The sequence below is a fragment of the Pelodiscus sinensis genome, chromosome 1, assembly GCF_049634645.1.
Source record: "Pelodiscus sinensis isolate JC-2024 chromosome 1, ASM4963464v1, whole genome shotgun sequence".
NCBI classification, from domain to species: domain Eukaryota; kingdom Metazoa; phylum Chordata; order Testudines; family Trionychidae; genus Pelodiscus; species Pelodiscus sinensis.
This window is the reverse complement of record NC_134711.1, coordinates 180,069,784-180,092,894: the sequence shown is the minus strand read 5'-3', so window position 1 is coordinate 180,092,894 and position 23,111 is coordinate 180,069,784. Positions and strand designations below refer to the sequence as shown.

The 23,111-nt window shown below is 43.7% G+C and overlaps 1 long non-coding RNA gene across 3 annotated transcripts in view; it reads left to right on the top strand.

The window, feature by feature from the left end:
- LOC142820897 (uncharacterized) overlaps positions 1-22,685 on the top strand; it is a 31,852-nt gene extending 9,167 nt beyond the window's left edge. The window contains exons 2-4 of one of the 3 annotated variants that reach the window (XR_012897883.1): positions 17,361-17,441; positions 21,241-21,384; positions 22,099-22,681. This is a non-coding gene — a long non-coding RNA (uncharacterized LOC142820897). Of the gene's footprint in view, positions 1-17,360; positions 17,442-21,240; positions 21,385-22,098 lie in introns of all 3 variants that reach the window. The other 2 variants (XR_012897882.1, XR_012897878.1) reach the window with 2 other exon arrangements.
- The last annotated feature ends 426 nt before the right edge of the window (positions 22,686-23,111 follow it).

Below are 23,111 nucleotides of genomic sequence, written 5' to 3'. Positions count from 1 at the left end.
TTGGTAGATCATAGATAGCTGCTAAGAAGTTTGAATCTTATTTTATTACAGTAGCAAAATGTGCTAGGCACTTTACCAACATAGGAAAACATAGTCCTTACCCTGAAGTGCACTATAAAGAGAAAGACATAAAAATGTTGGGGAAGAGCATGCAACAGAAGCCAAGTGGTCAAGATGGTTTATAGCACATGCACTGTTCCTGGTTTTTATACATTTTGTATATATAACTATCTCCATGCACCTATATAAAATATCCCACATATCCCATCTTTCTGAGTCAATACATTTATTCAATTTTAAAGAGTAACTACTATGGTTTATTAAAATTTCTAGGATCTACTTCTTTCATATCCCAGGACTAAGCCACTCAGCTCTGAATGGATGCTTAAGTCTGAAATAAATTGGTGATTATTTTCATTGTACTATATTTGTATATTTTGTTTGACCACAAAATATTTTGTTTTTCCATCTGTTGATGGTACTGTAGCACAACAAAAAAGGAATATATAGTATCTTGAGCTTTTGTGGAAAAACCCACTTCCTCAGATGGGAAGAGTGGAGAGAAAAGGGGGTCCCTCTCAATTTATTAACAGAAAAAGAAAGGAGAGGGGGAAAATATATCTGTCAATTGTAGTGCTAATGAGGGACCACAGGAAACCTGGCATCACCCATGATAAGTGGACATCTGGCTAACTAAAACCACACTGGACCATGGATATTACCAGACCAGAGAGTGATGGACTAGAGATATTCATCCTGCATAATGGTATCCCAGCCATGGTTGGGGATTTCTGCCATTTCTATAAAATTCTTATTAAACATTGTCTCTATCAGATCACAACTAATAGCTAAAATAAAAAGTTATGCCATTGTGGACAGGTGGGAAAAGTTGTGCTGGACACAGTGGAACCAGATGTGGAGAACCTGAGAGGTAAATTCAGATCTTGAAAAGGTAAATTTAAATCTATACAATTAGATTCCAAAAAATCCCTGTAAGCATTAATCACTCAACACATAGGGCTTATCTTGACTACACTAGAATGTAGAAAGAGGATATGCAAATTCTCTGGGAATTTGCATATCGTCTTCCGATCTCACTTTCCAAAGTGGAGCTTTTGAAAGTGAAAGTAGTTTAGAAAGGGGAGGCCTTTTTCGGCGAACCCCTCCTCTCCCCCCTCCCATTTGTTGAAAAGCCGCGTAAACCTCATAAAATTCACACGGAATTTGCATATCCTCTTTTGACACTCTAGCGTAGTCTAGATAAGCCCATAAAGGAAAAGCTCTTCTCTCTCACCAACAGAAGTTGATTCAATAAAATGTTGCCCACCTTGCTCACCTTGTCTATCCCTTATTCTTGGACTGACTCAGCTACAACAATGCTCCATATAACTTTAAACATGTGAGTAGTCCCACTGAGGTCATTGCTAAGCAAGTGTATAAATCTTTGTAGGATGAGGGCTTTAATATGTGGCTTTAAGTGTCTAACCATTATTTACCATGAAAAGCAAAATATTCTGTCTTAACTGCCTTTCCTTAAACTAAGTTTCTTGTCCTGGAAATCATCATCATCAACAACAATCATGGGCTCATTGGTGTCCGATGCCTCCCTCACTATTTCCTTCCATTTTCCCTGTCCAGTGCGGAGTGGCTTAGTTTCCGTAGACTAGCTCCGCACCAATCTACTATATCATCTACCCGTTTTCTGTGGGGTCTGCTTCTCCTATTCGGGTGGTCCATTATGCCGAATACCAGGGTCTTAACTTTTCGCTCATTGTTCATTTTGCAGATATGCCCAAATAGTTGTACCTTTCATTGTATAATCTTCTGCAGTAGATTCTCTTCCTATATAATTCCTCACTGGTAACCTTCTGTATCCATCCTATTCTCAGGATCGTTTTATAACAAATCCTCTCGAACGCCAATATCCTTCTCTTCTAATCTTTTGTTATCACCCATGTCTCAAATCCATACAACATGTTGCTAAATGCACACATTTTCAAGATGCTCAACTTTATTCCTAAGCTAATCACTTTACTTTTCCAGATCTTATCCATCGCCTTCAAACTTGCTCTTGCTTTTGCTATTCTAATCACTATTTCCTTCTTACAGTCTAGATCGCATGTCATGTTGCTCCCCAAATACATGAACTGCTCTACGTTCTCTAGCTCGATCCCATCTACACTGATCTTCCTTCCTATTTCCTTATCTCCAAATACCATTGTCTTCATTTTTTTGATATTCATAATCAGTCCATACCACTTCCCTTCCTTATTTAGCACCTGCACCATTCTTGCTAACTTCTCTTCATCTTCCTCGATGATAACTATATCATCCGCAAACATCAAGTTTTTCATTCTCATCCCATGCACCGATATCTCTTCTACCTCTTCCTGGATCTTGTCCATCACTCTCTCTTGGTGTGTGATGAAGATACTCAGTGATATCGGATATCCTTGTCTCATACCTCTACTCATTCCAAACCAACTTCCCAACTCTCTGCACATTCTCACCACTGCCTCTGCATTATCGTTGCTATCCTTCAACAACCGTATCAGTCTGCTATCCACTCTGTATGACTCCAACACCGCCCAAGTCATTTTCTGATCTATTCTGTCAAATGCCTTCTGAAAATTGACGAAGCAATTGTAGATGTTCTTGTTCTTTCACCGAGCTTTCTCCACTATCAGTCTTAGTGCCAATATCTGCTGTATGGTACTTCTATCTTTCCTGAATCCAGCTTGCTCATCTGCTATATGTTCTTCTATCTGTGATCTCAATCTTTCCGTCAGTATCATCATCAGCACCTTGCCTAAATGATTCATTAAGGCAATCGTTCTATAGTTCTTACACTTCAACACGCTTCTTTTCTTGTGTATTGTCACTAGCACAGATCTTGTCCATTCCTTAAGTGCCTTCCCTTCTTTCCAGACTTTATTACATAGTTGATTTATTTCCTGAATCATACTTTCTCTGCCATATTTGATCATCTCTCCCATGATCTTATCATTTCCAGGGCTCTTGGTGTTCTTTAATCATTTCACTGCTCTTTCTACTTCCTGCTTCAGAATATGGGTCTCACTCTCAATGCTTGGCGATAATATCTCTTTCAATTCTTTGATCAGTCTTTCTGAGACACTTGGGTCCAACTGTGCTTTGTACAGATCAGTACAACATCTCGTCCTTCACTGCCAAACTTCTTGTTCATAACCTTATCATTCTCGTCTTTGATCACCATATGCTTTGGCTGCCACTTCCTATTAGTATTCTTAATCATTTTATATACCTTATCTTATACTCGCCATAATACCTTTCTATAACTTTACACTGATCCTCTAACCCTTCCACCTTATCCATTCTGACCACTTTCCTTAGCTCGTTGCATTTCACTCTATATTGTTGTTCTACCCTCTTGGAGACATCACTTCTGATCTTCAATACTCTCTTCTCTTGGACCAACTTTAGTGTCTCCTGAATAATCCACTTATGATTGATCTTCTCTTCTTTCAGAACCGTCTGCTAAATTGCCTCTTCTATTACCATAACTATCCTTTTGACTCTCTTGTCTAAGTCTTTCTCTGTGCCCGCCTTCCTGATCTTCTCTTCGAGCACTGCTCTGTACGTATTCCCTATTTCTTCATGGTCTAGCCTTGCCACATCTCTTGGTTTCTTAAAGTGTGTCTTATACTTTCTCTTAAGTTTCATCTTGATGTTCACAATCACTAGACTCTGGTCCGAGTCCATATCCACTCCATGGAAAGGTTGGCACTGCTGTACTGATGTTACCCATCTTCTTCTTACCAAGATCATAGCTATCATATTCTTGGACTTCCTGTCATTCGATTGTCATGTCAACTTTGTACTGTCCTTTTATTGAAATCTCATGTTACAGATCACCATCTCATGCTCCATAGCAAACTCTAGTAGTTTCTCGCCTCATTCATTTCTTTCTCCATATCCAAACCTTCCCATGACTTTCTCCCAACCTTCATTATCTATTCTGATGTTTGCATTCCAGTCTCCTCCGATGATCAACACATCTCTCTTTGGCATCTCTTCCAGCATTTTTGTCAAATCTTTGTAGAATAGCTCGATCTCTTCCTCTGTGCTGTCTGACATGGGTGCATACACCTGAACGACTGAGATGTTGAATGGTTTCACTTTGAATCTCACTCCCATCATTCTCAGAAATGCCATATTTTAACTCCTAAGATGCTTGATAATTCATTCTTCCTATATTTTCCTCTGTGAACTTGGTGCACTCTCTTAGGCTTTTTTGCAGGCAGCATCAGATTTTGTATTAAGAAGATTGTTGAACTACTTTTTCAAAAAATAAAATGGGAGGAAATTCTTTCTTCCCCTCAGGGACAGCAATACATCTTATAGTGAAACATTTATTATTATTTTCTTAACCTTTAGTCATTTTGTAAAAGCAAATGCAACATTTTTTTAAATCAACAGATCAATTTTCACGTGTTATTCTCCTTTGTTATTGTCCATGTCAATCTTTATATTTATTCATAGTTAGTCTGGTAATTGACATTACCTAACTAGCCTCTCAAAAAACTTTTGTGGGGGATGTTAGACTTGGATGCTCACAAAAACCCAAAGGAATTAGGGGTGCTTAACGCCCATTGAATTCCAATAGCTGTATACCTACCCTATGGCTTTTTGGAATTTCCCACCTCAACCCTGAAAATGAACTTTAATGTGGAGTGTCATTTTTTCTGGTGTTTATGTCTTACCTATGTTGTGCAAAGCAAACCCATCTTCTACGTTGGGGCTTCTTTTTTTAAAATGTCTGCTACAGTTACAAATCTTTTTGCAGGATTATGTCCCCTGACAACACTAATGTACTTAAGCAGGTACTTAAATATGGGTTGACTTAAAAGGAATAACTTGTGCTGATGTTGAAGCTGGACTGAGGTAAAGTCAGTAGATTAGGCATTTGTCAGTGTAGCATTTTGAGGTAACTTTATCCGTAAAAATGATGTTTAAACTAGTATTTGTCATCTTAAGAGTGGGCAAAAAAGACTTTTTGAATGGACTGAGGAGAACAAGGTCAGACATGGAGGCCAAAAGGGATTGGATTGTAGGACTGAGGCAACAGTTGATTTAGGCTGGGATGGAGAGGAAAAGGCTGGTTAGCTTATGCTGGAAAATAATAATCCAATCCATATATAGTTTTTAAAATGAGCCTAGGCGGTTTTCAAAGAGAATACAGATAAATTATGTATTGGGTCAGTGTCTGCCAAAATTAACCAGACCAGTCTTAAAATTTGACGCCCAGTAATAATCCTAACTTAGTTTTTTCCCTAGGTTCTGTTTACCAATTTTATCTTATACTATGCTGTATCATGTCTTGGCATAATTATTAGTATAACTAGAGATCAGCAAATTTCTTTGGCTTCATTTCAAACCTACACAAAACCAGCTTAACTCCACTTTGATGATTTAGGAAATCTTTCATTGTCTTATTAGAGACCATGAAAGAAACAGGAGAGAAAAAAATCAGTTGCAAAATCAGATTTAAAAATGGAACAGAGAACAGATACAATGGAATAGATATATAGAGACATTATGACAAAAGGACAGCAATACTATGCATAATGTGCAAAGGACGAGGACTCATATTTGTGCATGGATGGCTCTAGTGTTTAAGAGCATTGTCAAAACCTTCTGCATGAGGATGACTTTCAGTCCATATCCATAAAGGAAAATTAGTATAATACTACATATACCTTTTGGGGAAAAACACTTTTACCAGTGACAATTAAAATCTACTATATATTTGAGAGAGTTTGTTTGTCTGGGAATGAGTAAGTGAGTTTGTCTGTCCATCCATTTCATAGAATCATAGAATACTAGGACTGGAAGGGACCTCGAGAGGTCATCGAGTCCAGTCCCCTGCATCATGGCAGGACCCACTACTGTCTAGATCATCCCTGATAGACATTTATCTAACCTAATCTTAAATATCTCCAGAGATGGAGATTCCACAACCTCCTTAGGTAATTTGTTCCAGGGCATGTCTACACTGCCACCCTAGTTCGAACTAGGGTGGCTAATGTAGGCATTTGAATTTGCAAATGAAGCCCAGGATTAAAATATCCCGGACTTTATTTGCATGTTCCCGGGCACCGCCATTTTTAAATGCCCTGTGGTTCAAACTCCCTGCCCGCAGCTACACGCGGCACGGACTAGGTAGCTCGAATTAGGCTCCTAATTCAAATTACCATTACTCCTCATTGCGGGAGGAGTAACGGTAGTTCGAATTAGGAGCTTTAATTCAAACTACCTACTCTGTGCCTCGTATAGCCACGGGCAGGGAGTTCGAACTACGGGACATTTAAAAATGGAGGCACCCGGGAACATGCAAATAAAGCCTGGGATATTTTAATTCTGGGCTTCATTTGCAAGTTCGAATGCCTACATTAGCCACTCTAGTTCGAACAAGGGTGGCAGTGTAGACATACCCTCAGGTTGCGTCTAGACTGGCAAGTTCGAACTAGGGTGGCAGTGTAGACATTCCCCAGGCTGCGTCTAGACTGTGTCTAGACTGGAAAAACTTGCCAGCTGTCTACACAGGTTGCTTGAATTTCCACAAGAACACTGACAATCTCATGTAAGATTGTCAGTGTTCTTGAGGAAATGGTATGCTGCTCCAGTTCGGGCAAAAGCCCTCTTGCGCAAATGCTTTTGCGCAAGAGGGCCAGTGTAGACAACACGGTATTGTTTTGAGCAAAAAAGCCCCGATCACGAAAATGGCGATTGAGGCTTTCTTGAGCAAAACTGCGTCTAGATTGGCACGGATGCTTTTCCGCAAAAAGTGCTTTTGCAGAAAAGTGTCCATGCCAATCTAGATGCTCTTTTCCGCAAATGCTTTTAACGGAAAAGCTTTTCCGTTAAATGCATTTGCAGAAAATCATGCCAGTCTAGACGTAGCCCCAGTGTTTAACCACCCTGACAGTTAGGAACTTTTTCCTAATGTCCAGCCTAAACCTCCCTTGCTGCAGTTTAAGCCCATTGCTTCTTGTTCTATCCTCAGAGGCCAGGAAGAACAAGTTTTCTCCCTCCTCCTTGTGACACCCTTTTAGATACCTGAAAAGCTCTAAGAACTCTTTCTAAATGGTAAGAGCTAAGACCACCAAATTTGGTATGCAGCTTCCTCTTATCATAACTTAAAGCAAGGTCAGGGTTTGGTTGTGCCAAGACAATGGATGTGTCTGGAATGTGATTCTTTTTCATAACACAGAAAGGGAGGGCTCTGTTTGCAGGTACAGTTATACTATGTAATGACAACAGGGGTGTAACAAGGGCCCAGAGATGGGAAGCAAGATAGCTATAACCCCACGGGGACAGCAGGTGACAGGGTTGGAGGTAAACTTTCTGCCCCACCTCTGGACATTGTGCCCCCCTGCCAGAGCCAGCCCCAGGGAGCCACCACCTGGACAGCATAGTGGCCGCTGGCTCCTGCACCCTCCTCACCCTTCAATCCTGATTCCAGAATACCCACACCTCCATCCTTTTGTCCTGAGCCTTCCACATCTTCAAACCGCTGTCCTAAGTCCTGCACCCCACACGCTCCCAACCCCCTGCGCTGAAGGATCTTCTAGTATTAAATATGGAAGTAACTAATATTTAGCTACATACAAATAAGAGAAAATAGAAATTAAGAGTAAAGTACATTTGTAGGTTTTGGTGAGGCTATTTTCAAACATAGGGTGTGAAATAATCAGTATGCCACTCTTCTGGAATTATATCTCTTGTCCTGTGGATCTTATTAATCTTTGCCATGACCTGATAATGCCAGCTTAAATGCTACTTCATGCTGGATACATTGGCACTCCTACATCTACAGTTCTGGAAAGACAAACAATTTCTTTGTTGAGGCTATTTTGAGTGTACTCGCTCTCACCAGCTACTGAAGGGATTCATTCAGACACTTTAAATGAGATTTCAATAAGTAGGGAAGTTGTCCAGGTCCTTTCCAGAGAATGAACTTCATTCACTGTGTCTTAATCCTTATTTATCTATATGTGAGCCTACAACAGTATTTTCATATCATAAATGTAAGACTTAAGTATTGCAATTCCCTCTTCACTGGGGGTGTGTCTAGACTACAGGGTTTTGTCAACAAAAGTGGACTTTTGTCGACAAAACTATACCTGCGTCCACACTGCCTTTGAGTTATGTCGACATAACGTCGACAAAACTCAGCAGTTTTGTCGATGTACGTAAACCTCATTCTACGAGAAATAACGCCTTTTGTTGACAGAGTTCTGTCGATAGAAGGCATTATTGCATCTACACTGTCCTTTGCATCCACACTGTTATGTCGACAAAGCGGCTTGCTTTGTCGACAGAACTGGATGTAGTCTAGACGCTCTTTGTCGACAGAAGCTTTGTCGACAGTATCTGTCGACAAAACTTCTATCGACAAAACCCTGTAGTCTAGACATACCATGGGTGTACAGAAAGGCAAAAATGGGCAATTTCTCCTTAGGTTCATTAATGACTCCATAAATAAAATAATGGTGAGTGAATGCTAACAAACCTGTGGCATTTTACAAAAACCTGTGGCATAAAAACCTTCTGATGTAGAAAAGTGCAGATGCAGGACAGGAAAAGTTTAAAATGCCAGCATACACGGAGGTTAAATTTAGACACTCTTGATATTATCTGATGTATGCATTTATTTATTTATTTATTTTATTTAACACAAATGCAACCATGCAGTCAAGCAAAATGTACTCATTTAAAAACTCGAGTTTTCCAGTTGTGTTAGTAGGTGCAATTTCAGTGGAACCTGTGAAGTTGTAGTAGCTGATGGTAAAATTGAATTTGTCCTAGTTGCTGTAAGTAATCTAGAGAATAGCATGTAGCCTGGATTATATTGTTTTTAAAGCTAATTTTATTCTTAAATCATTTATGATTCTGAATAATAGTGAACAGAGAAAGTGAAGAGCCAATACTAGTTGTTAGAGAACATTGCCCCACGTGGAATTAAACATATACTAAATCTTATTTTGCATTTTTACAAAAACTGCCCACATGACTTAAGATCCCTAGTCCCATTTACAAAGGTGATTTAAGTACTTAGAACTCCATAGCTTACTAAAGTCAATGGGATCCTATGTCATTTAGGTGCTTTGAAACCTTTACCCATTTCATTATTCCCTTACATGGTCCCCTAGGGAAGCTGCAATAGCAAATGCGTAACTCACAATATTCCCTGTTGAGAGGCCTCTTGCACAAGGAAGTTGCCCAGAATAAGAGATACAGTTTATTAAAATGAGCTTATACGAACTACAGAGGAAAACTATTTAGGCATTTAGCTGTCTGGATGATTAAAAAGGCAGAGAGAAATTGGTTGAAATCCCACTCTTTCATAAAAAAAGTTAGAGATTATTTATATGTCTTGTATCAAGCATGCTTGAAGGCTGTTTTGCCTTTTTCATTGTTATACAAGGAGAATAATTCATTAAAGTGCATTAACTTGGACTACATTTTTTCCATTGTCTTCAGGTTTCACTTTATAGACATTTTTATAACTTTACCTCTGTTTCCATAGGTTGAGTTGCCAAGGAGTTTTATGGCGATAGAGATCAAAACATTCAAACCAGAAGGCACAAGTATGGGTCAGTGTTTCCAGAAGAAACTAGGTGCTTTCTAATTTCCTAGGAATATCTCAAAATTAAGGCTCCAGTTCAATAAAGCAATCAAACATGTTTAAGTCCCACGGAAGTAAATGGAGATCAAGCATCTCATCAAGTGCTTTACTCATGTGGGGGTTCTAGAACTAGATCATCCACTTCTATGTTGCATAGTTACCTTACTTTGCAAGTAGCCTCACTGATGTGGGTAGGGGAGGCACCAGCCACTGTAATCCTCTGGCCACATTGCTCAGCGGAGGAGGAAAAGGCATAGAGTAGAGGTGGGGCACAGGCAGAGCAAGGGAAAGGTTTGGGGAAGAGGTGGAGTGGGTTGTGGTGGAGCAGAGGCAGGGTGAGGGCAGGATCTGTGGCAAGGGAGTTGCCCTGGGCCTCACATTCCCCTAGGGATGGCCCTGTATATATTCATTGCTCTAGTCCAGCAGCATTATCCATCTATTTATATTTCCACCTGCACACTCTTTAGGGCTTGTAATATTCAGCTGCTGTTCTCCTGCAGATTCCCCTTTTAGCAGTAATTGATCATTTTTTATACTAAATGAATATAGGCCTAGGAACTAGCAGTGTGAGGTGTGCTGCAGCACCCCTGGGCTTCTGGCCTAGAATCTGGGAGGCTGTCGTGTCAACAGAAGACGTCAGGGGAAGGTCAGAATATGAAAAGTGGATTTCAGCACTCTTTAAAATGTTTCCATGCCACTGTAAACAACTTGCTTAATTACTGCTTTGAGGGCCTTATCTCTACCTTGGATAACAGGGGAAAGTCGCTTTGTGATGAGACATGCCTAAGCTGCATACTTCTTAGAGAGAATCCTAATACAGGGCATCCCTGCTATAAGTCGCCCCGGTATATATCTGTTCTGCATTAAAGTCATTGATGCTTGTAGGAACTGATGTGTTATAAGTCCTCCAATTCCCTGCTCTTAAGTTGTGCAAAAAAAAAACCATTTTGGATAAATAGAAGTCAGACATGGGAAAAAAAATTCCCCTCTTTAAGTTATTTCACTATAAGTCCAAGTTTTTTGGAACATATCTTGGAGGATGGCCTGTAGCAGCAAAAGCCTGAACACAGGATTTGGTCTCAAACTGTGCATTCCCTTGATTTGTAGGTTTCTTTGCAAATAAGCCAAAATAGCAGGAAGACAGCAAATTTTGATCCTATACTGAAGATGTGGACTGTTTTGAGTAAGCAAGAAAAATGATTTTTGGGTCACATTGTACATTTAAATAACACCCCCACCTTGAGAACAGCCTGGAGATGCATCACCACGAGGGAAACCCTGGAGGATTTGTGGAATGGCAGGGAGAATGTAAATGCTGGAACATTCTTACATACTTTTTATCGAATATTGTCCTCTGAATATAACCAGAATATCTGAACCAGCTCCACTGGCTATTGAGGTGAAGGGATTATGTATCTTCCCCTTTGGAAAGAAAGGTGGTGCTACCGGTTGAACATTTCTAGCCCCACACTCGCTGATCCAGTGTGATTTTAGTTAGCTGGATGTCCCTGTACTATGGGAGTGGCCAAGATTCTTGTGGTCCCAAAATGTTTGTTTACAGCCACCAGTCCTAGTTCTCAGTGTTCTGTGCTGTTATTTAGCTCTAATTTATCCATTGATGTCTTTGAAGAGCACAGTAAGGCGTGGAAGTGTTGGTAATGCTGCTAGACAACACTGACCTCCCATGGTTGGGCATATGAACCTGAGGGTTCCGAACTAGAGAGGTTCAGCCTGTAGTCTTATGTAGCCCTTTTGTTTCCTGAATAAACTCTGCCTTTTGGGATTCTTACTGATTCTCCCTCTCTCCCAAAATGACTAGTCACTATCTTGCCTTCCCTGTTTAAAACAAGCATAGATAGTCAGTAGAGGTGTACATGCATCCTGGACTAAGAAAGGTAACCGAGGGTATGTCTACACTACAGCACTAATTCGAACTAACTTAATTCGAATTAGTTAATTCGAACTAAGCTAATTCGAACTAATGCATCTAGACCTAAAAACTAGTTCGAATTAGCGTTTTGCTAATTCGAACTAGCATGTCCACATTGAGTGGACCCTGAACCAAGGTTAAGGATGGCCGGAAGCAGTGCAGGGCATCAGATTAGGGCTTCAGATTAGGATTTAGAGCGTGGAGCTGCTGTCTCAGGCTAGCCGAGGGCTGTGCTTAAAGGGACCCGACCCCCACCCCAGACAGACAGTTCTCAGGGGTTCCCCGCTTGCAAAGCAGTCCTGGCTTGAAGTGCCCTGAGTGCCCACACTCGGCACATCACAGCACTCGGCCATCAGCCCGGCTGCACTTGCCGCAGGCTGCCATCCGGAGGGGGGGTCAATCAAGGGGCTTCAGGAGAGTTTCCACCCCGAGGAGCCCGCAGAGCCAACCCAGCCCTCCCCATTGGGGGCTCGTACCCCATTCCTCCCTCACCTCCTTCCACTTACCCCTCCCTAGCCCCCCCTTCCTGATGTACAAAATAAAGGACAATTGTGTTCAAAAATAGAAACTCTCTTTATTGAACAAAAGTCGGGGAGACTGGGAAAAGGAAGTGGGAGAGGGGAGGGCAACTAAAATGATCAGGGGGTTGGAACAGGTCCCATATGAAGAGAGGCTAAAGAGACTGGGACTTTTCAGATTAGAAAAGAGGAGACTGAGGGGGGATATGACAGAGGTCTATAAAACCATGAGTGGCGTGGAGAGGGTGCATCAAGAAAAGTTCTTCATTAGTTCCCATAATAGAAGGACTAGAGGACACCAAAGGAAAGGAATGGGTAGCAGGCTTCAAACTAATAACAGAAAGTTCTTCTTCACAAAGTAAATAGTCAACCTGTGGAACTCCTTGCTGCAGGAGGCTGTGAAGGCTAGAACTAGAACAGAGCTTAAAGAGAAGTTAGATAAATTCATGGAGTCTGGGTCCATGGAGTGGTATTAGCCAGGGGGTAGAAATGGTGTCCCTGGCCTCTGTTTGTGGAAGGCTGGAGAGGGATGGCACGAGACAAATGGCTTGGTCATTGTTTTGGTCCATCCCCTCCAGGGTCCCTAGTGTTGGCCGCTGTTGGCAGACAGGCTACTGGGCTAGATGGACCTTTGGTCTGACCCAGTACGGCCATTGTAAGCTCAGGGCTCAGGGTCGGGGGTCTCACTGGACCACCCTTATTTTCATGCAAACCTGCTCCTGGGTGGCCAGGCTGGCAGCTCTCCTGCCCTAGATGGCCACTTTCCTGTGCCTAGTGCGGAGGTCGTGGATGAGGTCCACAATGTCCGCACTAGACCAGGTGGGCGCCCACCTCTTGTGGACCAGGGCAGGCTTCTGGGAGCCGCCAGCCTGGTCCCGGGAAGAGGCGGAGGGCTGGGTGGCAGCGGGTGGCCGGCTCGAGCCGTGCTAGGTGCAGGGTCTGCTGGCTGGGTGCTGGCAGGCTTGCACCTGACACGGGCACCGTAGCCAGCCCGTGGCCCTTTAAGGGCTCTGGGGCTGGGAGGGACGCAGACAAGTTTCCCTGGTGGTGCCCAGAGTGGCCACCAGGGAAAGCTGGGAAGGGTTAGCCTCCCACTAGTTCGAATTAAGTGACTACACAGCCCTTAATTCGAACTGCTTAATTCGAACTAGGCATTAGTCCTCGTAGAATGAGGCTTACCTAGTTCAAATTAAGCGCTCCGCTAGTTCGAATTAAATTCGAACTAGCGATTTGCATGTGTATGCGCCAATCAAAGTTAATTCAAACTAACGTCTGTTAGTTCGAATTAACTTTATAGTGTAGACATACCCCAAGTGAGCAACAGTCATTGAGTGTTGATTGACATACAAATAATCAAGCCATCTGAAACCTGAATGGTGGAACATTAGGATCCAAATGAAGCTGTTGTCCATGAATTGAACCACCAGGGAGCTTTTACCACCTTTCCTTTTAAAGATTCTAGATATTATAATGTAAAGATCATTATTCTTTCTTCTCCGCCCTGAGGTGAAAGAGGTTCTGATCTTGTATATACTGAATCTAGACCAGAATGCATGTGGCTGTCTCAAGAGAGAGAGTGATGTTCTTTGCTATATTTAGAATGTAAGGCTCTCCTGAAACATGCATAAACAACAAAACATGTATCCTGTTAGTTGTACAAATCTCGGTTGATGATACAGATTTCCTGCCAACATCTTCTTGAGTGATTCAGAGCAGGATGCAGAATGGCAGTGAAACATGTTTCTTCATTATTGGCACTTGAGGTTAATCTATGACGACAAGTTTGCCAGCAACTTTCAAACTCATTGTTTTCCCGAGTATACTAAGACACGATGAGCTCTAGACTGTGTGTATGTCCCTTTTTTATAACTGATATCTCCGTCAACTTCAAGGGTTCTTTCTAATTGAGCAAAATGATTGATCTTCAGTGAGAGCACGGCAAGATGGATGGGACTGTGGTTCAGGTGCTGCTCTGGCGCTCAAGAAGATTCTGGGTTCATTTGTCTGCTGTACCATACACTTCCTATGTCGCCCTGAGCAGGCTCTCTCTCTCTTTCAGTTTGCCATCTCTAAAATGGGGAGCAATAATTTCTATTCTTTCACTTCATCTTATTAGGTTATCAAATACACCAAAAACATATTTACTATAAAACTATTAGGAATAATAATAACATTATTTAAAATATTAAAATTCATATATCACTACATTTTCTTATACTGATGCCTGTCACATACCATCCATAACCCAGACACATTACTCCACTAACTGTAGAGTAGCAGACCAGTTCATAGCATGGCGCACCACTGGTAGACCCAACTGCATTCCCATATTTCCACAATCATTAAATATGCTACAGATTTAATTCCTAGATGCAGCATTCCACTCCAAAATCTAAGCTTTTACATAAGAAAATGTCACTAGCCTTTTCAGATGCAAAATTAACTTTCCATACCAGCTCTACTTAAGCCAGCCAGGCAGACCCCCAAAATGCAAGTTGTGCAGAGGGATTTTGATTATTGTTCCAATTCCCAGGTATCAGAGGGACAAAGAAAAATGGCCCAAGCTTTAACTCCTTCCTTCTACAAGTTATTAATCATGACAGAGGGCCAGGAGGTACAGGAAATCCATGTTCTCTGTGTTAAAAGCATTTAAATGAAGGGTGACTAAATGTACATCAAAGGCACTTATGTAAGAGCAGATAGTAGCAGATCCAACACCCCTGTTATCTCACCATTATGGAACATAAACTGTTCCCATAGCCCTGTCAGTATTTGCACAAGCAAGATATTTCAGAGATGAAGAAAGAAGCAGAACAAATTCTCAACACATTTTTGAGTATATAGGAGACTTAGAGAAAGAAATGTTCCAGTCAACAAAGCATTATTATATTTTTTTCCAGTGCATGTGAATTATGGATTCTTAAGAATAGCCTTCTGCATAAACTAACACCAATATACCAGAAATAGCTTGACAGGTTATTATGAAATTACGTATATAAATACAGGCAGTCCCCGGGTTACATACAAGATAGGGACTGTAGGTTTGTACTTAAGTCGAATTTGTACTTAAGTCAGAACTGGCATCCAGATTCAGCCACTGCTGAAACTGACCAGCAGCTGACTACAGGAAGCCCGAGGCAGAGTTTCTCTGTCCCGGGCTTCCTGGAATCAGCTGCTGATCAGTTTCAACAGCAGCTGAATCTGTACGCCTGGGACAGAGCAGCTCGGGCGCTGCTGGGTAGGTCTCCGCAGCGCCGCACCTCAGCGCTGCGGGGACCAACCCGGCAGCACCACAGGTGCTCTACCCCAGGTGTCCCCCAGTCAGCTGCTGCTGAAACTGATCAGCAGCTGATTCCAGGAAGCCCGGGGCAGAGCAACTCTGCCTCGGGCTTCCTGTAGTCAGCCGCTGGTCAGTTTCAGCAGCGGCTGACTTGGGGACGCCTGGGGCAGAGCAGCTGGGGTGCTGCTGGGTTGGTCCAGTAGCGCCAAGGAGCAGCGCTGCAGGACCAACCATCAGCGCCCCAGCTGCTCTGCCCCAGGAGTCCCGAGAAAAGCCTGGTCTGCTGGGGGGGGCACACTAGCTGCGCCTCCCCCCCCCCAGCAGACCATGGAGACGCGGGCGGCGGGACCGAGACGCGCCACGGTCCAGCCGTCCGGGTCCTCCGCGGTTTTGCTCCGCGTCTCCCTGGTCTGCTGCCCCCCCCCCCCCCCAGCAGACCAGGGAGACGCGGAGCAGCTTTTCTTGCCCCGAAGGACGAGGGCGGCGGGACCTCGGTGCATCTGGGCGGTCCCGCCGCCCGCATCCTCCGGGGCGAGAAAAGCCCGGTTCGTAAGTGCAGATCCGACATAAGTCGGATCCGCGTAACTCGGGGACTGCCTGTATACATGTAAATATGAACCCTACATCTCCATTTTACTGTATGTCTTCAAATGCTTTAAAAATAAATAAAAGAAATCAGTCCCTCCCTTGTGTCAGCCTCTACATTCACCAAAGTTTCTTTGGCTTCTATGCTTGCCCCAAATGCCAAAGCATTCTCTGCTCTACTTCATAATGATTTCACGAGATCTAAAAAGAAAAAAAGTGACTCTAAAGCTTAACCTTTAATATTCATCCTTTTTATCTGGTTAGAGGGACACTAAACACAGATATCTGAATAAAGGGCATCTGCTTATATTTTTGCATCTTGCCATTTAAGCAGTTTCAAATCTACACACAGCTAACGTGGGGCTGGGGCAGGGAGGGACAGTTTTGCTCTGCAAAAATGTCTAACTTCTATGTTAAATCATGTAAACTAACTGCTGACTGCTTGGAGTGCAGACTTTTAAAAAAGTGATGTGAGCCCGTAATGTGCTTTACTGAGTTCACTCAGAAGTGTAGTAATTGGAGCATTTGATACAGTGTATGGAGTATGTAATGTTAGGCACATATAGGACCCATAAAGAGTGTGCTGTCTGTGAGGAGCAGGCATATGAGATGTTGACATGAGGCTGAAGTGGAGCCTATCGGACGTGAGGAAAAAAATCTATGGGTTGTGCTGCTTGTTTAGATGAATGATACCGCTACATTTCTACTACAATTGATCAAGGATGACAGCCCTTGACTGCATAAAATACTTCAAGAAGTGAAAGCTCAGGTGATTGTCAGTAGAATCCTTCTGGTCCCTGGAGGAGAGTAAAGCTGTGACATGATGAAGGTCAGTTGAAGACTTGAGGGTTGGTGCTGAGCAGAATGTTTTGGGATGATTGTCTATTGGGAGGTAGATACAAAAAAAAGACCCTTCTTGATGGGTGAGCTCCACTTGAAGACCTGGAGTAATAATCTTGTTCAAGGCTGGCCTGTTTGATAAGAAGGGCAATCAGGAAAACATGGGGATGGGGAGAAAATTTGGAAGAGATTGAGGAAATCTCTATGCATGGCTTCATTATACAGGAGGAGGAAAAGACTACCACATGCACACACACAAGGGAGTTGTACAGGCAGTCTTAATTCTCTCAGTTCCTAGCTTTGGAGTGACTTTAATATTCCTTTAACATATCTTTGGTTTTTTATGTGATTTGTAAAATAGACACCAACTCTGTGTGAAATGCAGAGACGTCCATATTATGGAATACTCTAATACCCACAGAGTCCAGTTTCTTCAACAAAAATTATTCACTATGCACAGATTTTCACTGTAAGAAGAATAGCCGATCTTTCTTCATTTTAGGGAAGTTAGCTAGTGCCTCTTGTCCCCTCATACAGGTACTGGGAGCTCTCTCAGCTCTGGGGAAAGCTCTGGAGAAATATGTTTTTACCCCATTGAGAAGCCTATGCAAATACAAGGTGAGTCGGTATTTCTTTTATCACCCTATGCCATCATAATATTGGCAATTACTCTCTTTTTTGTTCTAGCTGAGCAAAGAAAAGGTGGAAAGGAATTGTACCTTGGAATGCAGGCCTGTAGTTCTCTAAGTGGATTAGTGAGGGGGCAGGTAGAGGAGATGAGGTGCTTAGAATGGCTGAAATTTTACAATAGAGTGAAAACTCCTGTGTAAAAAGAGTATTAGTTCATACAAGTAATTATGTTCCCCAGCACTTAATTTCTCTTCACTACTAGTAGACTTATCTTATATCAAAGCTCAATGTAAGGGTGAGGTGAGTTGGAAAGTGTTTATTTCTTGGATTTGAATGGGTGTGTTTTTTACTTTATCATTGTGTCATTGTATATTAGAGTTAGAATTTTATATATATATATTTTATTTGAAAGCAGCCATGGGTATTTACAGAGGAATGACTTCAGTAGGATCACAACAGGATGAATCCTGATTGCACATGAAAAGCCCACCCTTAACTATACCAATAAATACAAGTGCCTGGTGCTAAAGCATTTTCTTACTGATAATAGTAGCTTGTGGTAAGTGACAGGCCATGTGGTCTAGTAGATAGAGTGCCTTAGAGATCCAGTCATTCCTGAATTATAATTCTGGCCCCTGCTATTGAAACATTCACTAGACTTTGGCAAATCATGTAATTGTATGTAAATGGAGATAGGGTAATAGGTACCTGAAAATCTCACAAGCGTGCTGGACAAAGCTAATTGCAAAGTAAGTAGTTATGTAACCCACACACACAGGCTACGTCTACACTGGCATGATTTTCCGAAAATGCTTTTAATGGAAAAGTTTTCCAGAAAAGCCATTTTTGTGATTGGGGCTTTTTTGGCGGAAAACAGTACTGTGCTGTCTACACTGGCCCTTTTGCACAAAAGTCTTTCGGAAAAAGACTTTTGCCCGAACGGGAGCAGCATAGTATTTCCGGAAAAGCACTGACAATCTTACATGAGATCGTCAGTGCTTTTCCGGAAATTCAAGCAGCCAGTGTAGACACCTGGCACGTTTTTCCGGAAAAGTCTAGACACAGTCTAGACACAGCCCTAGTGTGGTTCACTGTCCCATGCAGTGGCACCTAGACCACAGCAACAGACAAGACCAAGAGACAGCATGAGCTCAGAGCCAGCTGGTTTTTAGCTCAGAAGATAGAGGATCCTATACTAAGCTCCATCAGTCCCAGGTTCAAATTCCCCTGGTGGCAGTTACAGTTACATTCTGAAAATGTAGTAGTATTATCAATGCATTGGCACATGGATCGTACAAGCATAAGTACTGGATCTAGAGGTACTGGGGATGCCTGGTTTGAAGTGGTTTCCATCATATGTAGATTTTACAGTTTGGTTCAATGGCTGTCACCGTCCACACTATATAAATTGTTCCAGCAAGTGTGTTTGTATAGAGGACCATTGGTTTGATGGATTAACTAAATGGAAACTGCACATAAGGAAAACAGCATTATTTGAATAAAATCTGATTGACTTTTCTCTTGGCCTCTTAAAACATGGATGATAGTACTGAGGAGAGGAGAACTGAGTGTAGTTTTATAAGAATATTTCCCCCATCCACTGGTGTTGCCAAATCTTGATTTTAAAATACCAGCCCATGGAGTGAAGTCGTTATCTAAAACATCTCAATTTTTATTTAATAAAAACATATATTTCTATTTCTCATGTTACAGAGAAAAGCTTAACCCATTTGACTGCAATCTAAGGGCTTCAACATCAGAAGACAAAAAAAATCCAAATTAATTATTGTTTACTATCACAAGATTTTAAACAAATCTCCTGATTTTTGTGAACTCTGATTCTTGCTTTTTGACACTTGAGTTTGGCAATACTGATTATAGTTCCATATATTTCTTTTAAAAATTACTTTGCCTTTTTCCTTTTTGGTACAGTTAAATTGGAAACTTATTTATATACTGAAAATATTTAAAACGAAATATATAATAACCCTGTTAACATATAGAGAGTATGATTCAGTAATTCTTTAATCCAGTTTCAATTGGGTTATGCTGGAAAAAACCTGAAATGATAAGTCTGGCTCCACACCAAATAAAAGCAATATTTTCTTCTGGAGGATCTCAGGACAATATGCCAGAACATCTATTCCCTCACTGGGGCGTTGCTTTTGTTTTTGAATTCTTTTCTCTGTGCACATTTTTTACAGCTGTTGCTTATAAAATTTCTCTAATGCTCCCTGATGCATAAATATGATTTTTATAACAATTCACAGGAACATATTGGATCACAGAACATATTGGATTTGTATTTTTTTAGATTAGGTTATTGTGGTTTATAAAATTATGATTTACTTTTAAATTAATTAATGTGATTTTCTTCTTTGAGCTGTTTGTGACCCTCCAAAAAGATGATTTTTGCTATATTTTCACTGTGGTAGATTGAAAGGACCTGTTTTTCAAAATGCTATAATATAGCAGTTATCTAAGGGTATGTCTACACTACCCCGCTAGTTTGAACTAGCGGGGTAATGTAGGCATACCGCAATTGCAAATGAAGCCCGGGATTTGAATTTCCCGGGCTTCATTTGCATAAGCCGGGCGCCGCCATTTTTAAATCCCGGCTGGTTCGAACCCCGTGCCGCGCGGCTACACGCGGCACAAACTAGGTAGTTCGAACTAGGCTTCCTAGTTCGAACTACCGTTACTCCTCATTCCACGAGGAGTAACGGTAGTTTGAACTAGGAATCCTAGTTCGAACTACCTAATTCGTGCCGCCTGTAGCCGCGCGGCACGGGGTTCGAACCAGCCGGGATTTAAAAATGGCGGGGCTCGGCTTATGCAAATGAAGCCCGGGAAATTCAAATCCCGGGCTTCATTTGCAATTGCGGTATGCCTACATTACCCTCCTATTTCGAAATAGGAGGGTAGTGTAGACATACCCTAATATGCTTTCTATTTCTTAGTTCCTGGGCCACATAGGGTATGTCTACACTACAGAGTTTTGTTGGAAAAACAGCTGTTTTTCTGACAAACCTTGAATTACATCCAAACTGCAATCGCATTCTTTTGAAAGTAAATCAAAAGAACAGAGGAGGATTTCCAACAGCGGTACTCCTTTTTCTATGAGGAAGAACACCTTTTTCGAAAGAGCTTGGGGAGGAAGGTTTTCTTTTGAAAGAAGAGGCCTCCAGGAAATAACACAGGTGCCCTGGTGGCCACTCCATCCAAAGTAATCACAACTCTATAGTTCCTGTCTCCTGGACCCTCTTAAAGCTGCAGGCACCCTGGACAAGCCTTGTGGCAGGAAGTCGGCCTTGGAGCAGCACCCTAACCGCACAGCTCTCCTACCCATGGCACAGCCACATGACCCCCAAAACTCCCCAGGACCTCTCAGGGAGCAGCCCCAGGGGTCCCTGGACCCACCCATGAGGCCAAGAGGCAGGCACCCTCCTGGTCAGGAGCACAGACTGTCCCTCCTTGAGATGTGGGGGAAGGAAGAGACATTGCAGGATCTCCACTCCAAGCACCACAACGCAGACATCTTTGAGTGCATGACCTAGTGCCTGGTGGAGTGTGGACACCCACCCCAGACCTTAGGTCTGGAGTGAAGTGAAAGAGTTCCATCAGGGATACATCAGGGCCAGAGAGCGCAGCTTGTGCTCAGGGGCAGGGGCAAGACCCCACACCTGCCCCTGCTACCAGAAGCTCCACCAGATCTTGGGGGATGGGGAATCCATTTCCCCAGCCGTTGTCATGGACTCCAACCTTGAGACCTTCATTGTTTGCCCAGATGGAGGTCACAGAGGAGGAGGAAGAGAACCAGGATTAGCAGGAGGAGGAGGAGGAGACAGACCTCATCACCCTGTCCCTGAGCCGGTTCCTGTCAGCCAGGATCTCTCCCAGGCCTCGTCTGACACCTGAGATGGATCTTCAGGTGAGTGCTCTCAGTTTGTCACACACACGGGGGGGAGGGAGGGGAAATGGGAGCACCAGGGGTGGGGTGCGAGCATTGCTCAGGCTGCTCGGGCTGCACATCGTGAAACCATGTGCAGTGTTAGTGTGCACCACGCAGACTCAGCAGGCAGCCCCAGAGCATGGGTTGGAATCTTGCTGCCAGACTTAGGGGATGCCACACATGTCTGGCCCCGGGGCGGGGGTAGGAGGGGTGTTCCCACATGTTCGGCCCTGGGGGATGGGAGCCCTACCAGCACCTGCCATGGCTGGAAGCAGAGAGAGTTACAAGGGCACAGGCACAACCCCAGACACACCGAGGAGTGCCGCACATGGGCATGCCTGTACATGCAAGGCACCACCAGCTCCCACGGATAGCGCTGCAAGCCGCAGGTGTGTGTGCAGACCCCAGGGAGGACCAGTCTGGTCCCGGCTCCTTTCCCACCCATGAGGGGATCCCACTGTGGCCAAACACTTCCTTTGCCTGCTTGTCCCTGGGCCAGCGGGGAGCATGGTCCCCGGGGCACCTTGGATCCCCTGTGAGGCAGGGCCTGCTGTGAAGGCCACACATGGCCTTGCTCCTGGGACACCCCCCTCCTATGGCCCAAGGACTGTTGGTTGATGCTTACGGCCTCAGGAACAGTCTGCATGGATGACTGTCCGCCTCTCCCTCTTTGTGTTCTCCACACCGGACCAGTCGGGACTGAGAGGCAAGCCACGCCACCAGAGCCAGCCAGCAGATCCCAGGGTACCCAAAAGTGTGCCAGGGTCCAGGAATACCTCATGTGGCACCATGTCAGCATCCTGCGTGACATGCAGCGGACCCTGGTGCAGAAGATCCATGAGGATGCAGAGTGGCAGAATCGCATGTGGGACCAGCTCATGCAGCAGTGTGATACCATGCGTGACATAATGGAACACCCACCTGCTGTCACTGGTTCTACCTACCACCCTCCTGCCCCCCACTATGCCTATTCCCCTTCCGCCTGTCCCCCAAGTGATGCCTCTGCTCCTTCCCCAAGCAATGCCCATGCCCCCTCCCCATGTGATGCCTATGCCCCAACCCCTGCCATCCCTGACCCCACTCCAGCCCCCCCCCCCAACCTCCTGTGGTGCCAAGACCCATCCAACCCCAAGTCCGACGAGGTCCCTGCACCTGAGGTGGCACATCCATCTGCCCTCCATGCCACTCTGAGCCCTCTCCTCCTCCAGTTTATGGGCCCCCCTTCCCCTTCCCCTTCCCTTTCCCCTTCCCAGCTTTTATTAATGAAAGATCAATACAGAGTTCATTTTGTTCAAAACCAAACTGGTGTCTTTATTGAGATTGTCGGGGGGAAGGGATAGGGCAGCAAGCCAGAGGCCCCTATTGAGGAGGTCCTGGGGACAGTTACTGGGGTCCTTGAGAGAACCTTTCCTTCAGGGTCTCCTGGATGCACACCCCAGCCTGATGGGCCTGTGGGATGGCAGCTCTCTGTGGCTGCTCAAAGGGTTGTTCCTTGCGGATGGTGTCTGCCCTCCACCCCGGGAAGAAGGCCTCCCATTTCCTCTCCACAATGTTGTGGAGGAAACAACATGCCGCAACCACCTCGGGGATGTTGTGCTCCCCCACATGGAGGCGGATCAGCAAACACCTGAAACGAGCCTTGAGGTGGCTGAAGACGCACTCAACCTGGATCCTGGCCCAGTTTAAGAGGGCATTAAATTGGTCCC